The sequence below is a fragment of the Tursiops truncatus genome, chromosome 17 (genome assembly GCF_011762595.2).
Source record: "Tursiops truncatus isolate mTurTru1 chromosome 17, mTurTru1.mat.Y, whole genome shotgun sequence".
In the NCBI taxonomy this organism is placed as follows: domain Eukaryota; kingdom Metazoa; phylum Chordata; class Mammalia; order Artiodactyla; family Delphinidae; genus Tursiops; species Tursiops truncatus.
This window is the reverse complement of record NC_047050.1, coordinates 72,376,928-72,394,192: the sequence shown is the minus strand read 5'-3', so window position 1 is coordinate 72,394,192 and position 17,265 is coordinate 72,376,928. Positions and strand designations below refer to the sequence as shown.

At 42.0% G+C, this 17,265-nt stretch overlaps 2 long non-coding RNA genes across 2 annotated transcripts; both read right to left on the bottom strand.

Moving 5' to 3' along the window:
- Positions 1–220: 220 nt before the first annotated feature.
- LOC141276872 (uncharacterized) lies at positions 221–3,827 on the bottom strand. The gene is made up of 3 exons (XR_012327123.1): positions 3,696–3,827; positions 3,046–3,310; positions 221–339 (listed from the first exon to the last, which is right to left on the bottom strand). It is a non-coding gene; the product is annotated as an uncharacterized lncRNA (long non-coding RNA).
- An 884-nt stretch (positions 3,828–4,711) lies between these two features.
- LOC141276871 (uncharacterized) lies at positions 4,712–16,169 on the bottom strand. The gene is made up of 3 exons (XR_012327122.1): positions 12,868–16,169; positions 12,170–12,213; positions 4,712–5,682 (listed from the first exon to the last, which is right to left on the bottom strand). It is a non-coding gene; the product is annotated as an uncharacterized lncRNA (long non-coding RNA).
- Positions 16,170–17,265: the final 1,096 nt, after the last annotated feature.

Genomic DNA, 17,265 nt, shown 5'->3' with positions numbered 1-17,265 from the left:
ATGAAGCAGTTTTCATTAGACTCCACAAGTCCTACAAATTCAACTTTCTGGTAATAGAAGTAAAGCCCTAGGTACATTGAGTTACACAGACTGGGTACCATGGGACCATTTCCCTGTTTCTTTCTCTTTTCCATGCACAGATAGCTTCTATACCTTCCTACTCCCGATGTGATACAAAATAATATCCTATATTATAACACATTTTGTAACAGCAACACTTGCCATTTCTTTTGCACCTACTATATACCAGATGCTCTGCTAAGACCTCTTCACATTTTCTCTTCAAAGTCCTCCAGTGGGTGGGTCCGTGTTTCCACGTGGGGGTTAATGCAGAAAACTCTGCAGAGTGTGGGAGATATGCAAAGTCAGAATTTCCTGGATCAACATTTTTACTCAAATAGTGGGAAGACAACCTCACTAGCAAGAAATATAGAAGAGGGAATATTATTTTTTTATTAGAACAAATGTGAGCGTATCTGTGGGGTTTTTTAAGCTTTGTTGAAATATACAAAAATTGTACACATTTAATGTATATATTTCGATGAGTTTGGGTATATGCATACTCTCACCACAGCTAAGGTACTAAACATATCCATTACCTCCAAAAATGTCCTTGCACTCTTTTGTGTGTTTTGCCCCCTTTGGTAAGAATACATTAACAAGAGATCCACCCGGTTAACACAGTTTGAAGTGCACAATACCCTATCATTAACCATAGGTACTGCGCCGTACAGCAGATGTCTGGAATTTATCTTGTGTAACAAAACTTTATATCCACTGAAAAGTAATTCCCCATTACTCCCTCCTCCTAGCCCGTGGCAACCACCATTCTATTCTCTGCTTCTCTGAGTCTGACCATTTTAGATATCTCATTTAAGTAGAATTATGCACTATTTGTCTTTCTGTGACTGGCTTGAGACCAGTTGGGTGTGTGCAGCTCATAGGAAGAATGTACTATTTTATTTTACTTTTATTTCTATGCAGAAAACTGCTAGTCCCTTCCCCTTCCTCCCTCTTCCCGCCACGCCAGGAATCAGACACAAAGCTGTCTCTATCCATCAGCACATTGTACAGGTGTTCCCTGGGGGGGGGGGGGGGGCAGCTTTGTTAAATCCCTGTCCCCGCACTTAGCTTGTCTTAGCTGAAGAATTAGGAACACTACCTTAGCAGAACAGGTACAGACAAAATTTATACTTTTCCTCAGGGTTTTGGGGACATCTCGGAGAAAAGGTAGGAAACGTTATACTAGCAAATGGAGAAAGAGAATATTCAGGGAAGAATAAGAGATTGACCCAAATAGAAAGGAGCCACAAAACTCTGATGGAAGGAAACCTTAGAGATGAGCATGTGTCCGTTAACAAATCATCATCACACCCAGCACTCACAGAGCTGCTCTGTGCTAGGGCGTCCATCAACTTCACTTCGTTTAATCTTCTCAACAACCTTTGATATAGATATTATTATCTGAAGCCATGCACTCAATACAATTGAGACCCCAGAAGGGTAAGCAAGTTTTTGAGTCACTGCGACTCAAAATCTCCCACGTCATGTCCATTCTCCTTCCTGGCCCTGCCCTGAGTCTCCATGGGTCTGTGGCATCCTAGATCAAAAGCTCCCAGACTAGATTCCGCAAATGCTCATTCATCTCTCCACCTTCTGAAGGTAGCTCTTGCTACTTCTCTTTGCCAGAGGGAAGTAATAACCTCTGATTCATTCAGTAGAATTCATGAAGGAGGATTTAAATTCCAGGTCAAACAAAACCATTAGTGTAAAAAGCCCCCAACAAAGCAAAACTGTAATGATCATTAGTGTACTGATTGCTTTAGACCTTTTCTAAAAACAAGGCAAGTATAAATAAACACCTGAAATGATAGAAGCCGTAAAAATAATACAAACCACGAAGAATGGTAAAAAGCTGTGTTTTCTAAACCAATGCCTCGTGGGATACAAGCTCAATGAAATTATCCTTTAAAAAAAAAGATGATATGGTTGTGTAGTTTGGAAAATGGTCTAAGCTTAGAAATTCATGTTAGCATTGTAAAGATTCTAAGATGTCTGGCAATATTATAGTTAACATGGCTTAACTCAGATAATGAAAATTCCAAACTCAGTCACAAAACCATCTTTTCTCTGTAATGAATGTCCTTGATAAAATACACTGTGTATTTACTTCCTGTGGAAATATGTGGAAAATGCCAATAGGAAGCTATTTCTTTTTCCTTCTCAGCCCCTTGTTCGAGCCCTTGATGTAAAACCTCTAAGACTTGCCCTATCTGCCCCTCAGCACAACCAACAGGAGACTCTGTAATATGAGTAGCAGAGGTCCACATCCCGCCTAAGTCTTTTCTCCCGGTGCTTCCATTGCTTTTCCTGCTCTACCTCTCTTTAGCTTCTCTGACCTCTGGCTCTTCAGCTGGGATATTTCCCTTGACTCACTTGACCAAGGCTTTTGGATTATCTGGTTTGGGCTGAGCTAAGTGAGGTACCCTTCAAAGATTCATCACCTGGTCTCTGACCTAAGAACTTCCCATATTGGCCTATAGTTTATCCAACATTTCAACACGTCTTTACTGAAAGCCCACACTGAACATAGAGGGATGAATAGGAGAGACATGTACGTTCACACAGTTTGTTTATAAATTAAAGCTAGACGAACAGGCAGCACAGCAAGCATTATGGGAAGGGAATAACAAGCAGATAAAGAAGGGCATCTAACCCAGACCTGGGGGTTAGGAGAAGATCCAAGTTTAGAGGAAACAGCACATACTCTAAACTACGGGGTGAACAGGAACATCTACGTGAAAGGACATAGAAATGGAAGCAGAGCGTTGTGTTCCAGACAGATGGAACCACATGGGTAAGAGTTTGAGCTAAGAGAGAGAAGGTGATCTTAGAACAGAAATAACTTCCATTAACTGAAACATGTAGTTTGAAGAGCTGAGAAACAGGGTGTGGGGCTTCAGACAAAAGGGAAGAAAATGTTCCCTGGGCCAGCAACCTAGGGGTGGACGCTTGACCAGGCCAGCCTCCTGGACCAGTTCTTACCAAGAATGCAGAGGAAACATCAGATTCACGAGCTCCGTTCAGCTGCAGGCATCGCGGATCTTCGCCGCGTGTCAGAGTCCTGCCCTTCTGCCCAGACCTTCAGCAAGTTAAGTAAACTCCAGGTGCATATTAGGAGCCTCAGCAGCGCCACTCAGAATGGACACAGGAGGAGAAGTATGAGGCCGAAGCCAGGGCTACTGTACATGCAGGGTCTCTACAACAAGCACTGCTCTGGACTCACTCTCATCCACCATCTCTTCTGATCCTGCAAGTTAAATGTTAAAATTCCCACTTAACATTTTAGGATGTGGATGATAAGAGAGATTAAGTAACTCACTTAAGGATATATAGATTATAAATCACAGAATCTAAGCACTGATCTACCGAAATCCATCCTCTTTCTATCATGCTGCCTCACTGAATGCATGTTTGCTTCCTGGTTGGTTTATTAATAGCAATGATTGTCATATAATAGCATCTAACATTGATTAAATGTCTTCTTTGGACTAGGGGCTTTATTAGGTGTTCTGTATTCATCATCTCCCTTAAACCTAACAACAGCCTATGAAATAAATATCATGATGCTTAATTTGCCGAGGATAAACCCATAGTTGAGAAAAGGTAATTTTTCTGAGGTAAATGGTTATTACACGGAGGAAGTAAGATTGGAATCCAGGTTCTTCTCATTCCAAGTTGCACATTCTTTCTGTAACCACACTCCTTCTGGATTGAATAACTGAATAAACAGAGAGACAAACAAATGCATTAACGAGAGCACTTTTTAAAAATGAAATGCGTTGAATTTTCTAATTGAAAGAACATGCCTTTTTACTATTTTTTGAAAGTGAAGAAGCCTTCCAGCAGAGATCTCTGGGGTGCTGTGCAATTATCCATTACAGTACAAGAGACACAGGTGTCAAATGCGCCTGCATCCATCATGGGTTTATTTTATTTTATTTCAAGGGAGATAACGAGCATCCCATTTATTCTAGGCACTTTTGTTGATGGCATACTAGTTGCCATAAAATCTGAGAAGTAAGATCAATTTTATGAACAATTAAATGGGGTCTATCCAGAGGTAATTAATTTTATGATGGAGGTTGGACAAGGTGATAGGAGAGCCTGTTTTAGAGGCATTGATGATAGGGAGGAATAATGGCTCATCAGCTATGAAGTAATTCTAAATTACCTGGCTTTCAGGTCGTTATTTATATTTTGTCTGCTGCCCTCCCCGTTCGCATCATGAAGGGAGAGCATATTGTTATCCTTAGCATTTTAGGGAGTGATCCAAACTTGCTCTTGGGAGCATAATGGAAACCCAGACTGTTAGGAGACTGACTTTGCTTTCCTGTAGGACAGATGTTCTTTGATCTACAGTTGAAGGAACAATGAGACCATTTATCAGTGAAAGGAGCTGCTGGACTCAGGAAATTGAGAGCAAACAGCTGAGCAAGAGGTCTTTGGAGGTTATGCCCCAGGTAGAATTAATTACCTATACATTCACTAAACAAATATTTATTGAGGATCTTCTATATATCAGGCACCACGCTAAATACTAGGGATATAGAGTAAGATTAACATAATTAGTGGGGAGCTTGTCAGTCTGTGATAACTGTATTTCCCCTTGAGATGATTCCAATTTTTCTTAAAAAAAGTGACTCTTGGGCTTCCCTGGTGGTGCAGTGGTTGAGAATCTGCCTGCCAGTGCAGGAGACACGGGTTCGAGCCCTGGCCTGGGAGGATCACACATGCTGCGGAGCAACTAGGCCCGTGAGCCACAACTACTGAGCCTGCGCGTCTGGAGCCTGTGCTCCGCAACAAGAGAGGCCGCGATAGTGAGAGGCCCGTGCAGCGCGATGAAGTGTGGGGCCCTGCTTGCCACAACTAGAGAAAGCCCTCGCCCAGAAACGAAGACCCAGCACAGCCATAAATAAATAAATTATTTTTTTAAAAAAGAAAGTGACTCTTGAATAGGCCTGACCATCTCAAAATCCAGGGATTGCTAAACGCGTGCGCAGTGTGGCTTGCCTCCCAGTTTATTGATGATGCTTGCCTTTATCCTTAGAATGGTGTTCCTGCCACAGAGAGAGACAAGTTTGATTGTGATCACCAGGGACAGTATAGCACAATAAAAAATGCCAAAGGACATTCTACTCACCATAGTTTATCAAAGCTTTACCAATCCTTCATGTCTTCTTCAAGACGCTTCCTTTTCACCTGCGTTTTCCGAGCACCCACTCCACTCTCTGTGTCGCCAGGCATGGGCAGAGCATGGACCTCTGAGTCAAACTAATTTGTCAGACTCTAGTTGTCCTAATAGTAGCTTCAATTTAGGCAAGAAATTGCACCATGTCGACCCTCCTCACCACCCCCTATAACAACTCCATGGTTACAGGTTTTCAGTGAGAAAAAGACCTGACCCAAATTGCTGAAGGGAAAACAAAAGTTTCAGTGGCTTGCAGGACTGAGAAGTCAGGTGGAAAATGGCTTCAAGCACAGCTGTCTTCATATTCACATATATTCAGATGATTTAGTGCCACACTTTCTCCATCACTGCTTTGTGCTCCTTTGTTTTTCTCCAGAGGGCTTCTGAGATGGTGACCTCTGGTATCTCCACATGTACATTATCCCTATTGCCTAGAATTCCACAAGGAAAAAGTCCCGTCTTACTTGCTTGAAAAGACATTTCCAAGATTCACTCTGATTACACCAAATTGGGTCTCATGTGCCACATCAAACCAGCCACTCTGATGGGTCAGTTCTGGACTGTACACCCACCCTTAGCAGTAACGGGTGAGATGAACTCCATCAGAATCCCATGGACAAGGAGAAGGTTAATTTCCCAAAGGGAATTATTACGAGTGCTGCTTCCAAACGACAGAGGCATAATTTACAGGGCAGACACAAGGAGCAGAGTCCATTCTGCCTATTTTTTCCTGAAAATCTAGCACTTGAGCCTCATAAAGTTGTTGGGAGAATTAAAATAAATGATTCAAATTATCTTCGCAGGTAGCACAGAGTAGGTGCTCAAATAGTCCATTCTCTTTCCTTTCTTTCAAAATGAAATGCATTGTTTTATGCTTTCCTGTCTCTCTAAAGAGGCAACAGAAGGGTTTTGGTTGGGTGCCAACTCATGTTTATAGCTTTTTCAAGATCAACCAGTCCTGTGGCTTGTGCCGAGTGACAGGTGTGCGTTTTTAAAGGAAAAGTGTTTATACAAGCACAGACTGGAATTACAGAAAAGTCTAGAGAGATTTCTTGGATAAGATCACTCATGTTGATACAGCTAACTTAACTGGTCCTCTTCATGACCACATCATGGACCAAAAAGGATTCACCTTGAGCTCTAATTGATAGGGAGCTTGAGTTCCTATGACAGGAATAATACTACAGCTGGGAAAAAGATTCAGAAGTCATCTCTGACCCACGCAAAAGTCATCCATGGCACAGCAGCTTCCCTGAAGACTTGACAAGCAAAAGTTGTGGTGAAGGATCATGTAGCCACGTGTTCTTTCAGCTAGCCAAGAAGGAGTCTGACCTAGAAACACGTCTTGCTGCACCTATATAAATATAGCCAGGCAAGTAGAACAGTCTGTGGCTAAGATAAAAGAAAAAGCCGTCTGGCTTTCTAGAACAACCCTAGCTGGGATTTGAGACGTGTTCTCGTAGCCTGGGTTTGGTAATCTAAGCTCCTGGCTTTAGGATCTCCTAAAAGAACAGATAGCCATTTTGTTTCTGGTAATCCCTTGTGTTACGATTGGCCAGTGCCTCTTGTTCAGACCCTTAAATGCAACTACAAAGTCATTTTTATACCAGATGATTCAATGATTTATCCTGCAACCAAGAAACAGGAGGAATGAATTCCAGCCCAATTACCAAAAAAACATTCTCTAAAACATTCATGATCAGCAGAAGATGGCAACGATGAAGATCTGGATACCCTGAATAAATGCCTACAGCCCAATCTGATCTACCCTCATCCAAAAGAGGGGACTTAAAAAAAAAAAAAAAAAAAAAAAAAAAGGAGTAGTTGTGTAGTTGTGACAGCTCTTAGCTTTTAGCTGTGAGCCACTTCATTCCTCCTACTGCCTAGATTAAAAATTATTGGCATCCAATCATTGTATTACTCCAAGCTCCTGACAGCAAGACACAACAGAGAAAATCCCTTGAACTTTCCCCAAATCACCTAACACAAGTCCAAATCCTGTAACTAGTGCCTCCTAACACCATCTTACCGAAGGTCCCACGGTTCCCTAAGGTGTGTGGTACCCTTCTTTCAGCAACTCACAAATCCAGCATCGTTAGACACCAGTGTGTCTTCATCTGGAGGACATGGACTCCATCACTGGTACTCATTAGATATTAGTCACTGTGGGAAGTTATGAGTATGTGGGCAGATTTCATTAAAGGGAACCACTCTTAGGGGGTCCAGACTCACTCTCAATCCTGGTCCTTGCAGCACCTGTGGTAGCTCTAGGGAAAATTTTGGGTTTCCTCTGTGTTTTTCTGGATAACCTTGCGTTGAAAGAACCTAATTTTGGTGAAGAATGAGAATAGTTTGCACAAATGAGGACAGAACTGCACGACATAACCCTGGCTTCAGAAAAGAATCCTTCAGCAGATGGGAGACAAAGATCCTGCCTGTCTCTTTGGATTTGTGCCCTCATCTTTTAGGTCCAGACTGCCAGGACCTTAGGTATTTAGGCTCTGGGGAGACAGTGTAGAAATAACCCCACATGAGAGGGAGTCTGTGAATAGTGAGAAAAACATAGCCCGTAAGCCCTAGAAAGCAAGCCACACCTCGAAAATCAGATTATTGAGTGGTACATGACTTTTGGTGTTCATTTTTTGATTAACACCAAGCCTTTAGTAAACTCTCACTTAAATGTGTCAGCCTTGTTCCACTACGTAAGTGGTTATACTGAATGTCCATTCTTGGTCTAGAGGCTTAAAAAAGCAACACTGACCCTGCCCCGAGGCCAGTGTGGAAGCAGAGACAGACAGAAGCTAGACCTCCCAAATAATGATGCTTCGCATGGATAGCTTTGAAGACGCTGGTTTTGATTGTAAGAGAGGTGGCAGTTCCTTCAGAGTGTGGCTTGGCTGGTTTTAAAGGAGTTTTGTCATGAGCCCAGTAACTGCCCTTCCTTGGGTAATTTGCTAATACTTGGAAAGAAAATGAGGAGGGAAAGCCCTGTGGCTTGAGGCATTCACAGAGAGCCTGCCTAGTAAGGAGACAGTAAATGGAGGAAAGCCAAGGATATATTGTAACTTAAAGCAGCTCAGTAATTCCAGACCCTGTACACTCAAATCTAGTTTCCACCTGCCCCCCACCCACCATCTTTGGACACTCATAATCATGACCCAAACGCCCTCTGTCTTGCTAAGAATGAACATGTCTCTCTGCAAACATTTTTATCAGTTCCTTTCTGTGCTAATCTTCCTGCCTGTCATGCATAGGTAGCAGAGTTATGATCTGTAAGTCCAGAAATGTATAATGCAGTTTGAACAAAGAAAATACTGAGAACTATTTGCTACTTACTGGGCAGGATTACAGTGTGCACAAGGGGTTTGAAATATTTACACGTCTCAGAACTACAGGTGAGGATTCATCAAGGCCACTGTGGCTTTTCTTCTTACAGAATTAAGTAAAGCAAGCCATAGAGTTTCACTGGGTGGCAGCGTCTTTGACAGGATATTAATATCACAGGATATTAAAATCACTCTGCTGCCCCTGAAATAATTTTACATCTTTTATTTACAGCAAGCTACTGGTAGATGGGACTAGTCCAAGAGAGCTCAGGGACCACTGAGGTAGGCTTGAAAGATATGGCAGATCAGGCGGAATTTGTGTGATTCAGTAGGCTTTTTTTTGTGTACACCTACTATGTGCCATCTTTTGTGTTTGGGCTTGTGGGAGAAATGGGTGATGTGTTTGCCATGTGATCAGTCCTGAAGAGGCAGAGCCAGCCGGTAAACCCTGAGGTCATCATTCCTCAGTCCTTCCATCCTTCTCACTTGCACATCTGTTCTGTCCCAGGTTAGGGATGCTTTGTACTCACAGTGTGCCCTCATTTCTGCCCACACTTGTTCATGCCTAAAATTGGACCACTGTCCTCTCCACTGCTAACACCCTGGTTTCAGCCACCATTCGCTCTTTTTCTGGGGAACAGAAAAGCCTTCCACATGGCCTTCCTGATGCCACTCTCATGCTCCTGCAATCCTAACTTCATTCTCCACACAGTAGCCAAACTCAGTTCAACTTCAGAGTAGTTTGACTCAGGCCAACTCATGAGTGGCCTGATGGAAGAAAGGGTGTACCCTCTCCTGGAGGTAAATACCATCTATTTCCTTAGCTGCTGTATTTTGTACAGAATGTCTGGCAAGTGACTAAAAATTAGGAACATATGAAAAATGTAAGAACATATGACTCATGACCTAGAGAGAAATTAGTCAATAGAAGCAGGTCTGTGTTGGCTTTAATGTTGGAATTAGCACATTATGATTTCAAAATAAGTATGAAAAAATATATTAAAAGATCTAGTGGGAAAAGTTCACATGTATGAACTGATGGAGAATTTCAGGAGGGAGGTGAAATTAATAAAAGGATTAAGTGAAATGCTAGAAATAAAAAATATGATATTATTTCATGGGCTTCAAAACAATCTGAGTACATCAAGGACAGGATCACTGAACCAGAAGACAGGTCAATAGACATTTCTCAACATAAAACACAAAGAGAAAAAGAGATTCAGTAAAAATGAGTTCTAGCATCCAAGACCTTTGGAACAAAATTAATAATATAACACATGTAATTGGTGTATCAGAGGAAAGAAGATAGAGAATTGGAGAGTTTCCAATAATTTTTCAAAATTTTTGAAAAAAAATCAACTCACAGAACCAAGAAGCTCAGCAAATCACAAACAATATAAATACAAAGGAAATCACACATACATATTTTATAGTCAAACTGTGAGATCTTTAAAGTGCTGAAAGAAAAAAAAAATCAACTCAGAATTTTTTATATAGCGAAATTACTCTTCAAAAAGGAAATCAGGGGCTTCCCTGGTGGCGCAGTGGTTGAGAGTCCGCCTGCCGATGCAGGGGACACGGGTTCGTGCCCCGGTCTGGGAAGATCCCACATGCCACGGAGCGGCTGGGCCCATGAGCCATGGCGACTGAGCCTGCGCGTCCGGAGCCTGTGCTCCGCAAGGGGAGAGGCCGCAACAGTGAGAGGCCGGCACACCGCAAAAAAAAAAAAAGGAAAGCAAAATAAAGACACTTTCAGATGGATGAAAGGTGAGAACATTTGTCTACACCTGACCTAAACCACAAAAATGCTAAAAGATACCATACGAAAGTCAGATCTCAGGAAATACTAAAAAGTAACAAAAGGGCCAATATACCTTTTTATTTGCACACACACACAATTATGTGTTTTTATAATTTCTTTAAAGACCATTGAGTGTTTAAAATTAATATAATAGCAATTTGTAGGCCTGTAGCATAAACTATCAGACAGTCAGGGTGAGAGGAGGGCTGAGACCAGGGCGAGGGGAGTGAGGCACCTAGGACGCAAAACTGAAGGAGGCGCTCACCCTCAGGGTCATGTCTGTACCTCACTCACTTCACCTTCGTCCTGACTCGGAGTGGGAGAGGTAAAATGTAAATATACTATTATAGGAATCTTACATTTTTCATATGGTTGTATAATTTTGTTTGAAGAAAAAGGTGAAATGTTAGCGTGCATGTTATAATATCTAGAGCAACCACTGAAAAATGTGAGCTATAACAAGTCAACGAGGTAAATTCAAAAACTTAAAGATACTAAATACTAAACAGTCAAAAATAGAAGAAAGGACTGAGATGCAGAGAAACAAAAAGTAAATGGGATAAATAGAAAACAAATAGGAAATACAGTAGAATTGAGCCCAAACATATATCTTTATATTAAAAATAAAGAGACTAAGCAAACCAATTAAAAGGCAGAAGTTGTAAAATTGGATACAAAGCAAGACCTGGTTACCGGTTATTAGCAAGAAACTTCAAACAGGCTGATGATAAAAGGATAGAAAAAAATACATTGTAAAAACTTTGACAGAAAAAAATGTGATTCTATTAATAGTCTTCAAAGTATACTTCAAAAGGAAAGAACATTACTAAGCAAATGCATTTAACAATGGTTAAAGATTACATTAATCAAGACGGTGTAATGATCATACTCTGTATTAAACTAATAAGGAGCTTCAAAAAGTTTTACAAGGCAAAAATTGACAGAACTAAAGGGACATATAGACAAATCTACAGTCAAATACAGGAATTTCAACATCCCTCTTTTCTAAATGACAGAACATAGATAAAAATATTAACAACATCAATGCTTGTAGAATTTTTCTAAATCAGAATTTAAAGGGAGTAGGAATAACTTTAATAACAATATTAAATAGTTACTCTCCTAAAATCACAGAGCAAATGGCATGACCAGACTCCCAACCAGCTGCTAGCTATTCTGATTTATCAGTTTGGTGCTCTTTCCTCACACCATAAATGCACTGGAAAATGCTAAGGTAATTGTTATATCACTGAAAATCATAAAAAATGTGGCTCCTTGTGTGCGACAGCCCAGTGCAGGTACTAGAGCCTGAGAGAGAAACTCTAAAATGGCGGACATGGATAAAATGGCAGGTGGTTCCACTGGGAGCCAAAATAGCTCTCTTCCCAAGGGGCGGAAAAGGATAGCCCATTCTTCCCACGTCATTGACTCAAAAGACTGTAATGAAACTATAATGATCCATCATGTCAGGGAATACTACTGTTCAGGGAGCACTTGATCTGTGAGCTGTTGGCACCATGCACCGTGAGGAACCGTTAAGGTACAGCTTCGCCAATGTGCGCAACATTGAGGAGCCACGTCGGCCAAAGGGGCAAGGATCTGCCAACTCTGAGGGCTCCATTCCTGAGACGCAGGGTTAAAGCTAAAGTGGAAGAGGTTTTTCAGACAAAACATGGCACTATTTCTTCATGAGAGAGAGGGAAAGAGGGAGGGAGAGAGACGGAGGAAAGGAGAGGAAATGAATAAAATTCTATCAAGGCAATTTAAAAAATCAAAAGTACCCACACTGACCTGTGTCACTGTCAGCTCAATCAGTCCATAGGTGATCGTTAAGCCTTTAGGAAGAATGAGATATGAAATGATATATATAAAGAATATCATCCTTGGCATACAGACTGAATGGGTTTGTTTGCTCCCCAAAATTCATAGGTTGAAATCCTAACACCCCATGTGCTGGTATTAAGAGGTGGGGTCTTTGGGAGGTAAGTAGGTCACAAGGGTGGAACCCTCATGAATGGAATCAGTGCCCTTAAAAAAGGGACCCCCGAGCGCTCTCTCTCTGCTCTTTCCACCACGTGAGAATGTAGGGAGAAGTTGGTGGTCTGCAAACTGGAAAAGAGACCCCACTAGAACCTCATGGTGATGGCACCTTGATCTCAGATTTCCAGCCCCAAGCCTGTGAAAAATAAAGTTCTGTTGTTTATAAGACACCTGATCTGTGATGCTTTGCTGTAGCAGCTCAAACTGACCAGGATGCTTGGTCTTTGCTCATATAAGCATATTCCTGTGCAGTAAAACTTAGGTTTCAGGGACGCTGCAGTGGAAACAGAATAGTCTGACAGACCTGGCTTTGCATCCTGTTCCACCAACTTTCCACCTTATGATCTTGGGTCGAGAACTTAAGCTTAATTTTCCTCATCCAAAAAAAAAAAAAGTACTCATCACTCCCATTGCTGCTAACCTGGCCCCAGACTGCCCTCATCTCTCACCTGCATCAACATCATAGCTTCTGAACTGGTTCCTTGCCGGCACTTTTCTCCCCTACAGCCAAGTTCCGGAGCATTCTTTAAAATCATAAATGTTTTCATGTCATTTTCCTGCTCAGAACATTTACCATTAGAATAAAACTCAAAACCCATAAAATTTGTTACAAGGTCTTACAACATCCTACATAACCTTGTCCCTGCCTGTCTCCCCCTGCTCTCCTCCTACGACCCACCTGGTGGTCACTGCACTGTTGCCATGGTGGCCATCTTGTTGCGATTAAAAAACATCAAGCCAGTTCCCACACCAGAGCCTTTCTACTGGTTCTCCCTTCTGCTTAGAACATTCTTTTGCACAGCTTGCTCTCTCAGTTCCCGGGTTTCCGGGAAAATTTCAGGTCCTCAGGGAAGCCTACTCTGGCTGCTCCAACTTAAACAGCCTCCTGCCCCCTCCACCTCTCTCTCCTCATCATCACTCTTCAAGCCACCACTCTGCATTATTTCTTACTGCAATCATCTCTATCTGAAATTATATTATGTATCAATCAATTGATATAATAGTTTATGATAGTGTATTACTTCTACACCCAACTTCTATAATAATGTAAGCTCCAGGAGGAGAGAGTGTTTTTATTTGTTTTTGTTCTGTATTGTGTCCCACATGTTTAAAATAGTTTGGATCGTGAAACAGTTTGGGTCATATCATAATATGACATGTATGTGTATGTGTGTGTATATAAGTATATTATGTGTATATAGGCAGACATATACAATATGTTTCTATTTAGATTTGTATTCATACTCCTATTAAATACATGAATGAATGAACAACTCCACAGATACTGAGTGCGTAGAAGTGACTGAGCTGAGCTGTGTCCACAGTGTGCTGCTTTCCCTGGCCACTCTGGGTAATTGGAGCTGCTCCAGAATGCCCGTCAAGAACTCTCTGTGCTGCAGCTAACACGGAGCAGACCTGTATCCAACAACAAGACCTTCTGCAATCAAGTCTCAGTGGGCCCCTCTGAAATAACACAGATACAGTGCAGTAAAAAGAGCCCGCAGAAACAGCATTTATAACTCTCTTTACAACTCAAGTCTATCAGAGGAAATGCCGAGAAAACACATATAAATAAAAATGAATTCTCAGATTTATCTGCTAAGACTATAACAACCTAATAAGGTTTCCCCAGCAAAATCAGGGCAGGTGGGGAGGAAAAATACCCCCTCAATTTCTTCTTTTCAGCCCACATATAAAGGCAATTCCTCCTTGTTTCCAGCCAGGGCCTCCTCTGATCACACGTAAGTGGTTCTAACTACCTTCGATTGGAGGTGAGAAGGGAAGGAACCATGCTTTCGCATGGCTGAATTCTTCATGGCACGTAGTGCAAACAGGACCACCTGGTTCCCAGGTTTTACATCCTTCTACTCCCACTAGTGAGTCTGACGTACCTGAAGGTCTGACCATCAAAATCTCAAGATCTTAAAAGAAAAAATAGGGCTTCCCTGGTGGCGCAGTGGTTGAGAGTCCGCCTGCCGATGCAGGGGAAGTGGGTTCGTGCCCCGGTCCGGGAAGATCCCACATGCCGCGGAGCAGCTGGGCCCGCGAGCCATGGCCGCTGAGCCTGTGCGTCCAGAGCCTGTGCCCCGCAACGGGAGAGGCCACAACCGTGAGAGGCCCGCGTACCGCCAAAAAAAAAAAGAAAAAATATATGTATTTATATATGTATACGTGTGTGTTTTAACTTCTTGCCTCAAGCAGGATGTGTACATGCACACATGTGTACACACACACACTAGTTACCTCTGTTGTCAACTCATTTTCTGCCACATTAGCTTTAACTCTATACCCCAGTCCTAATAACTAGACTCTAGTTTCCTTCTCTGTGCATAAGGCCCAAATTCCCAGTGCCCTCAAGATACATATAATACCTTACCCTTAGAATTTCCATCCTAGGCATGGTTTGTCTGTTCCTAACTGTTGTCTGGACTCACCTTTTGCCATTCACCCTTTATATCCCATACAATCTAGACACTGTATTCTCTGCACCCCGCTCTAATTCAGAATCCAGTTTGCTTGGAGGTCATTCCAAGCCACAGGTTATTCTAGAAAAGAACCAAAGTTGTGGGGAGGTACACTCATGGTGCAGCAGGAGTAGATGGTACCTTGAATATTAGTTTGGGGGAAAAACAGAAAAAGTTGAATAAAAATACTCAAGGCCTTGGGTCATATCCCGGAGTCTGCTGGGACGGGGGGAGGGGCAGCAGGTACTGAAGCCATAATGGAGGGAGGCGTAGGGAATCAGAAAATGGGTAAAGAATGAAAGAAAATGAGTGCATGAATGCTGATTCACCCAACTGCCAGCACTTGCTGTGACCTATAATATGCTGAGTGCAGTGCTGTGCTCCAGGGATAGAACACAGCCCCAGCCATCATGAGAACAGCGTTGAGTGCAGGTGGGAACTAATAAGAAAACTGACAATTTTAATACTATTATCCCCAGCAAGACTTTCATTATGCACAGTGCTGCTGAGGATTTCTATTCAATATAACAGACTGAGCTGACATAAGAATTCTCTATCTCCAAGCTAAAACAAATAGAATGCTGGATAAAACCTAACCAAAATTTATTATTTTTTCATACATAAAGTGAGGTTAATCCAATAAAGGGATGAAGAGCAAACACATTGGTAATGAGATGACAAACCTAAAGGATTTATGGGAGAATCAGGACCAAATCTGCAATTCCATGCCTGGGGGAGAGATCTTTAGCATCAGAAAAGGTCATGAAGTACCAGCCAGGGTTCCTGTGCACATGAGAGCTACCTGTTAGAGAAAAGTACGAATGCCCAGTCTTTATGTGAAACAGAACAAAAACTCTATCCGCTGGCCAAAGAAAGAAGGGAGAAAGCATACAGTCATGCCTGATACGCAAAACTCAGGCCCGCCCTGTAAGAGTATATGGTCTGCATATTAAATAAATAAATATTTTAAAACTGCTCTAGGATCAATGAAATCATACTCTCCCAATTCTCTGAAGCAGATATAGACACAAATCTGTCTAAATGAATGCTCCGCAAATGGGGGCCCAGATAATTCTCCAACAGACTTAACACCCACTGAAAGTGAGCTCATGGTCAGAAATGAAAAACCACAAGAGGACAGCAACCACTAAGCGGGACAGTTAGCAGATGCTACAAACAGGAAGAGCTCGAGACAATGTATTTATTTAGTCAGCAAATATTTACTGAACGCATACAGAGCACTATTTTAGCACAGTGACAAATACGCAAATAAAACAGACCCAAAATTTTAGCCTTCATGAGTTTATACTGCAGTAAGGAAAGACACTTGAAAAATACTTGAAAGTAGGCAACCAAGAAAGAACTTACAGCTAATGAATTACCTATAAATTGTGTGCTTCCTCTCAAAAAGCCAGGAGTCACCTTATACTCAAGAGTTCAGAGATGCACCAATCATTCAGTAACTTCTATTCATTTCTTAAGATGAAAAAGTTATAGCATAGTGAGATATATGTATATCTCAGTATATATAATGTAATGTGTATCTTACTATGTATTGATATATGATTCACTATACATAGTCCAAGTCTGATGATGCAGCCCAGGCACCTGGACTGGATTTGGCTGTTTCCTCTGCTTCCATCATGGAGCATCTCTTACATTTGGGACAGAAGTGCACACAGGGATTAAAGTGCAAACTACAGAGTCAGCCAATCTGGTTTTGAATATCAACTCTTCATTTACCAGCTAAAAGATCTTAGGGGGGTTGCCCAAACCCACTGAACTCTTTCCACAGTTTTAAAAAGAAGATAAAAAGTGGGCAGAGGAGCGGAATGGACATGTCTTCAAAGAAGACATACAGATGGCCAACAGGCACACGCAAAGATGTTCAACATCACTAATAATCAGGGAAATGCAAATCAAAACCATAGTGGGGGGCTTCCCTGGTGGCGCAGTGATTGAGAGTCCACCTGCCGATGCAGGGGCCCAGGTCTGGGAGGATCCCACATGCCGCAGAGCGGCTGGGCCCGTGAGCCATGGCCGCTGAGCCTGTGCGTCCGGAGCCTGTGCTATGCAACGGGAGAGGCCACAACAGTGAGAGGCCCGCGTACCGCAAAAGAAAAAAAACCATAGTGGGATATCACCTCACACCTGTTAGGATGGATATGATCAAAAAGGCAGAAAATGACAAGTCTTGGTGAGGGTGTGGAGAAAAGGGAGCCCTTACAAACTGGTGGTGGGAATATAAATTGGTGCGATGACTACGGAAAACATTATGGAGATTCCTCAAAAAAATTAAGAATAGAACTACCATAGGATTCAGATATCCCACTTCTGTGTATCTATCCAAAGGATATGAAAACACTAATTCAAAAAGATATA